Source organism: Habropoda laboriosa, unplaced genomic scaffold (assembly GCF_001263275.1).
Source record: "Habropoda laboriosa isolate 0110345459 unplaced genomic scaffold, ASM126327v1 scaffold76, whole genome shotgun sequence".
NCBI lineage: Eukaryota > Metazoa > Arthropoda > Insecta > Hymenoptera > Apidae > Habropoda > Habropoda laboriosa.
The window spans coordinates 476107-483328 of record NW_017100184.1 but is presented as its reverse complement, the minus strand read 5'-3'; the positions used below and the strand labels follow the sequence as shown (position 1 = coordinate 483328).

Below are 7222 nucleotides of genomic sequence, written 5' to 3'. Positions count from 1 at the left end.
TCTCGTCCCGCCTCTGACAATGCGGCCGCTCGACGCAAGACCGGTCATCATCCAGCCAGCCGAACGTGTGCTTCATCGTCGAACCGGATAGCCGCCGCTTGCTCCACTCGCATCCACGGCCCGTACTATGGGAGACCTTGGCAGTGACAAACTGTGCGACCACCGCATGCATTTACGTCTCGTTTTTCCAAACTCCGCTCGGGCCAGCGCCAGTTCCTCCTGCAATTCTTTGTTCCGCGTTCACGCGTCGCTCTCCTCCGCCTCCTTCCCTTCTCCCGAGGGTCAACGAACCGGCCGAGCGAAACCGTGCGCGTTTGCTTTGAGATAATGGTATCGATCATCCTGGATGTTGACGCGACGGTAGCGGGACGTTCGATTACACCGACACCTTTACCTCTGTTGCGTTGAAACGACGGCGCGAGGGAAGCGGACCTCTCTTCGTGGATATCGGTGTTGTTGCGAATAGACGTTAAGGGAAGATTTTTCGAGGTCTGAGAAGATTAATAGGATGCGAGAAATCCTGCCACGTGTAGTAGATTACGAAAGGCAAGGGGAAGCGGTAATGTAGTACCAGGAGACAGTTCGGAATCGTTTGTTTTTCGTGGTACGTACAAATTACGAGGCTACAAAGAAACGTCGGAATTTTCACGAGCGAATAAACGCATGGGTGTCGTACGAACTAGACCAGAGCAGAGTAGATCAAAGGCGCCAGCTAACCGAGTAGTTAGCCACTCGACTGGCAATCGGTCTCCCCCATGGGACCTTGACAGTGACAGTCAGCCATGTGAGTGGCTACCACCTCTTTGCAGCATGGTGGTTTCTTCGCTGTGTTAACCTACTACGCGATTACAAATTTTTAACCTTTTTGCGACAGATACCGAAGAGTAAATATAAAAAGTAGAAGGCAAGTAAGATTGGGGATGAAAACAGGGTGAACGAACGTGGAAGCGTGGAAAATTTCGCGCGAACCGATCACTTGACACAACAGAGAGAGAGAGAGAGAGAGGAAAGGTAGAAGATGGTGGAAATTGCATTTGCGCAATCGCGTTCACGCGGCCTGCACATGTATGTATGCATCTATCGCGCATGACAAAGCGTGAGAGAAAGATACATATAACGACTTTGCACGGTGAACCGAGAAATTCCGCGGTCCTTTTGCTCGTGCGACTTTTCCGCGAATTTCGTTCCCCTTTTTGCTTCGACTAGAAAAACGGCCGAGCAACGCCGAAAATAAAGTGTCCCGAAAGCTTTAGTCATCGAGAATTTTTCTCGTCACTGCTGCCGGACCCTGTACAAAAGAGCCATTCGCGTTCCAAGCTGGCTGCTCCAAACGACCTTCCATCCATCCAGCACATCCCTGCATTTTTTTTATTCTCTTCGAATTAGCCTATAAAAATGGTGAGGTCTTTTAGTCCTGCGAAACGGAAGAGAAACGTCGGAAACTGTTATAGTTTAAAGGATGAACGGATCGTTGATCGACGCGGGGGGAATTATCTAATTAATTATACGACGGATTAATGCGGAACAAATGAATTGAACGCGCGCGACGTAATTTATTTCGCATTGTCCCGTAATTGGTGGAGCGAATGAAAGAGAAAGCTTTCCGTGAATCGCGGCCCAGCGAGAAAAGGGAATGCAAATTATTCTCGGATCCTTCCCCTTATTTGTCACGCCGCCGATAGATTTAGCCTCGACCGCGGAGCTAAATAGCGTTCATTTCGAACGGTATGTTCGAACCACGATTAAAGATTCTCAAACGAAACTATTCGTGTTTACAAATCGCCGACGACGTCGCTTGATTCTTCAGAATTGGGGGAATTGGGTACTTGGACTTGAATGGTAACTGCCGAAATTTCGAGGGAATTAAGCGACCAAATGCACTGCTCGGTGAATCTCGATTGGCTACAATGAAAGTACATACAACCGAACGTGGGCGTGCAACGAGTAACGTCTCGCCGTAAATTACCACGACGGATTTGTGGCTCGTAAAATGACGAGTTCAAGGATAGACGGAGTATGCTCTGGTGTGTGACACTTGTGGCGAGATCGAGGCACGTTCCTCTCGCGAAACGCGCTAAAACAGCGTGACTCGTAATCGTCCTCGTTGTTACTCAGCGTCTCCTCGATCGTTCTTTGAATTCTTCCGCGGCAAAATGACGCGCGAATAATGTTGTTTCGAAATGGTTGTCGCCAAGCGGCCTGCTGGAGGGCCTACTTCGATTCTTTGCAACGTCACACCTGACGCACCGTTACAAAACGTCCCCGCGACAGATTGCCTCCGAATTAAACGCCACTGTTCTTTCTTATCTTATTGTCAAGTACCACGAACGAACGGCAGATTAGATGCGTGTAAGCAACGGCGATAAGATGACGTTTGATGCGTCGATAAAACGGGAATGTCTGAGTTTCGTCGTGTTAAAACGACGAAACACACGGTAAACCTCGTTTCAGGTAAATTTTTCAATTGTTCCCGAGGGAACGGGAGGGTGATTTAATCGGAGAAAGAAGTCGCTTTTTCGTCCCGTTCTCCGTCTCCGGACTTGGTTGTAAGGTAGAGAGGTTCAATCGATTTCCGATCCGATCACCAATTTCTCCTCTTTTTCCCGGTGGTTCGCGAAGGTACAACGATCGTGGACACACCACCTCGACTGTGACCCATTTCCCGTAAACGCTTTATTTCCACGGCAGAGACAAGCTTCTCTCCCGTTTTCGAGTAGGTATATACTTAATTTTGCACTCGGAGCGTATTTCACCGGACGGATGATGCATTTCTTCTGATTCAGCGTTTTCAGATCGCGAAGAAATGTACATCCGCTGTGAATTTCTTTGGTTATTTCGGTCGAAACGGACAAACGAATTTCCGTCGAATCGGAAAATGAAGAGGGAGTTTCGGTTAGCTGACGTGTCAATTACTCGTAATTGTATACAGGCCGTTTAACTAGCGATCGAAGAACAGTTTCGAGTTACAGCGTGTATCACGTGACAATAGCACGCACGTAGGCGAAGCTTGTTCGCCAATTCGTCGTACCTTTCCTGCCGCTAGGTCGTTACGATTCTCACGCTCCCTTTACGACATTTAGCCGTACATGCCGCTGACAGGACTCCGCGATAGTTCATTCCCTTTCCAACAAATCCCTCTCCTCCGCGCGATAGTAAATCTCGTGTCCCCCCTTTCGTGATTAATGCATCGATGTTTCCGAAAAGCCAATAGAGAAATATCGTAAATCGCGGCGAACGGAACGAAACTGTGCCGATGCGGAGATACGATAAAACCTGTACGTGATTAAACGTCGCGTTTGAAAACGATCTGCACGGCGCCAAAGGCGTGTATATTTTTGTCGAAAGTATCTATTGGAAATATTCGTGGCGGAAAGAGAGACGGGTTGAACGACGGTGACACACGGGTGGAATTTTAGGCGACGTCTAAGCCGATAAGAAGCGTTCGCGTGCTAGCTGGAATTGGGTTAGCTGCTTCCGGTTCCGGAGAACGGTGAAAGCCTCGCGGAGGATTCACAGTGGCCGGAAGTGCGACTCCTTTACCACGCCGCTTCGTTCCTCTTTTAATTCCCTTACCAGATCATCGCGTTCTGTCTCCCACCCTTTTGCCGTTCGGCCCGCGAGAGAAGACGAAACTCGGCTCGTTAACCTTTTCGGTCAGAGCTCGCGCTGTTATTGCACGCTGCTGCTGCTTTGCTTTCTGGCGCACACCAGGGCGGAGAGTATTTGTTACGTAAACGTAACGTCGTGCGCTCGTAGCGTTACCTCTATTTATAACCGATGCGATGTTACGTTATCCTACGCGTAGCGAGTACTCTCTTTTTCGATAAAACCCATTCAAAGTTTGCCCCGGTATTTTTGGCCCGGCGGAATGTCGACCCGCCTCGAGGGCTCTCTTTTTCAAAAGAGCTTTCTCTTTGAATCGCGGACCGAAAAGGGGTTGTGAAATAGCCTTTCACACTTTAGGCGGGTGCTCCGAAAGGGCGAGGAAACGTCTTTCCCCCGCAGGCCTCTTGCGCGGGGAAAAGAATTTCTCGCGGTGTAGATTTCCACGGTTAACGTGGCTCCGCTCGTTCAGACGATACGCACTCGGTCGGCTCTCCTCTCGAACAAACAATTCAATTTTTGTCCCCCGGGCGAAGGCTGTTATTCACGAGGAAAAATGTCTGAAGAAAGTGGGCTTGAAGCATTCTCGCGACGCTATTAACGCGATGAATGGGATTAGCAGCGCGGAAAAATATATCTCGTGCTGCCTACGTTCCTTTCCACGTGTACGTACGCATACATTATTGTACGCAACGTTTAACGCGAAATTGATGTACACGCCGGTTAACTACCATTTGACGTCTGAATATCTCTACATCGTGGCGAGTTACGAGCTCTGCTCACGATTAAATTTAGACGATCGTACGAAGAATTTCCTCTTTCTCTCTGTTAATTACCACGGCGCAACAACGAAAGCAATCTAGTTAAGTGATTGCCTTTGTGTATCGTACAACAGCCTACAGGGGATGTTAGGCTGATTTGAAGATATTTCTTCGGCGAGCATTGTCGCGGTTTGCAGGCCATGTATCGTTTGTGGGGCGAGGAGATTCTGCTCGCGACTGGCGATTAGCTGTAACTCGAATGGAAATGTGCCAAAACTCGTGCTAATGCGGGACCGATCCGTGAACTAGGCCGTCGAACATTATCTTTAGTAATTAAAATCTCTCCGCCGCGTTTGTCCGTCGTGTGTGCCGTGTATTCGGGAGAAGAAACTTTTGCAGAATTTATCGCGTTCGAACGGGGAAAAGTGTCCGGTCTCGTCGATCGGTTCACGGTCCGCTTAATTTTCCATCGGATCTGTCGAACGATAGTTGGCAGTGTCGTCGTCGGGGAGACGCAGCCTCCCGATACATTAGATTTCTCCGGTCTCCGTCGAAGGAAGGGAAATGCGGACGAGTGAAAACGCAGACGACACGTAACCACTTTCTTGGGATATCTAAAAAGTTCCGGTCCATGAAGTAATCGCACCCGTTTCTGCCTCTCTCACATCAGTCGAGTCTCGTGGGGAGTCCTCTAACGGGTCCTCGCGTTTCAACTGCTACGTCTAGGGGAGAAGGAACTAGGTGATATCGTAGGGTGTGCAGCTGTTGCTCGTGTCTGCTCATCTGCAACGATCGTGTGTGCTTTTACGTAACTCGCGAGAGAACGGGAGAATAGGCGAGGGTGGATCGCAGAAGCGGAAATCGCTATAGTTTTGGCCTTCTGGCGCACTAAATATCACGCGTGTGCTAACATCGAAATTAATAGACCTTTATTATTTGGCCTGGTGAATCGAATAAGTACTCGGCTCGTTCGTATCTGGTACGACGACCTGTCTCCTGGACGAAAAGAATAGATAGTTTGGTGATGCACCATTTACCATGAGGGACGCCTTCACCTCTCCGTTATTACAGACGACGATAGACTCTTCGATGACATTCGAAGCGAGCATAGCTCCACCCGAATTTGTCAATCAAGGGAACAACCGGAAATACGTATGTATGTACATACTTAGCTTATCGACAGGAGTGGGATATTTGCATTTTAAGAGGCAGTACGAACGAGAACGTTGTCCATTCGAGTGATCTTCGATATCTGAACGCATCGGAAACTTGAACAAGCGTGTGTAGTATCTCTGGGGGAAAAAGCTAACAGTGTTAGAGGATGTACGCGTACGTGCCCTCGATTCTCTTTTCGCGCTCGTTTGCGGTCCTCTCGACTAGAGGGTGCGTATGCGTTAGAGTACCAAGCGTAGAACAAGCAGAGTCGAGTTGCATGTCGAAATGCGCATCAGATAGAACTTATCTCCCCTCGTACCGGGAACCGGGAACAGAAGCCTCTAGCAACCGTGTAGGAAAAAAGGGATTTTTTGACTGTGTGCCAAACGCTGGAATAAAATAACGGGTTCGTACTCGTTATATCCGCGAGATACAAGCGCGCCAACTTCGATGAGGTCGCGTCGAGAGAAACAGGGACAGAATACTCTTCTTCGCGACGATTTTCCCTATACGTCTAAGTAGAGAGAGGAGACTTTCGTCGAATCGACGATACCCGATCCCGTCGAAAAATACCGTCGCAGCCTAGTCCCCCCGATTTTCGAATATTTGGCCAGGAGCCAAGCCCTTCTCATCGGACGAGTGGCATCACGAGCCACGACATCGGATACGTATTAATGGACAAACCTCATCAACGCTCTGTTAAAGACGCGTTTAACGATCCCGCGACGTCGCCTAGCTCCGACTTTGCAGCTCGTAAATCCTACCGACTACGCGCACGGTAAAACGCACGCGTCCGGTAATTGGTTCGGCATGCGCCTGTTCTTTCTTCTTCTTTCGTTTTTCGCGTCGTTTCATTGTGACATTCGTAGAGAAGATTCGTTACTCTGTACGCTTTTAATTTCGCCAGTCTCTCTTACCGCGGACGGCTGGCACGAGAGATTTAATTAACTCGAGTAGCTGGCAACCTGTTTTACGAGTCCATAGATCTTGTCGCGGGGGAATCATTCGATTTGCATTTAAGTATTTCCAATAGAAACGAATATCACGCTTTAATCTTTTCTTTCTTATCTCATCCATCATCGTAGCGGGGAATCTGTCGAGAGATTTTCTGGCTAGCAGCTTCTTCGTCGACCATTAGCTCCTGACAGTGCTGTAAGAAACGGGGGGTTAATATCGTGCTTTATTGATTTCGTGTCAGCCAGAACTGCTCTCCGCCGCCGATGGAAGCCATATCCGTGTCCCTTCTCCGTGCTTCTGTAGCGCGGAACAATTCCTTGTGGTTCATGGTCGACGTTATCGTGCAGTAACCGGGGAAAATCAATGGAACTAGTTAGCAGGTTGAAATAGTCGGGAGTGAAAACTCGGTAACGAAAGATCGAGCTAGACAAAGCTCGCTGAAGAGATGAGAGGAGGCGCGAGGCGAGGTCGATATTCGAGGAATCCTCCGGCGAGCTAGCTCCTTGTACCTGTTCGTGCATTATCTTCCGTTAACTCCCGTGCATACCGTTATCCATTCCTCGCGTTTGCTAAGCACCGGCTGTGTACCGGTCCGGCTGGAATTCGCGTAGGTCTCGATCTCCCACGATCGAGAGACGCGGCCACCGCGCACACCTTTACTCTTACTTTCGCCCAACGACCTGCTATTTATCGCATCGATCCGGTCGCGGATGGTGACACCGTTTTTTCACGCAACGCGAATTCCT

At 49.2% G+C, this 7222-nt stretch overlaps 1 long non-coding RNA gene across 1 annotated transcript in view; it reads left to right on the top strand.

The window, feature by feature from the left end:
• LOC108579413 overlaps nucleotides 1–7222 on the top strand; it is a 24405-nt gene that overhangs the window by 17088 nt on the left and 95 nt on the right. The gene's annotated exons all lie outside the window — the stretch shown is intronic.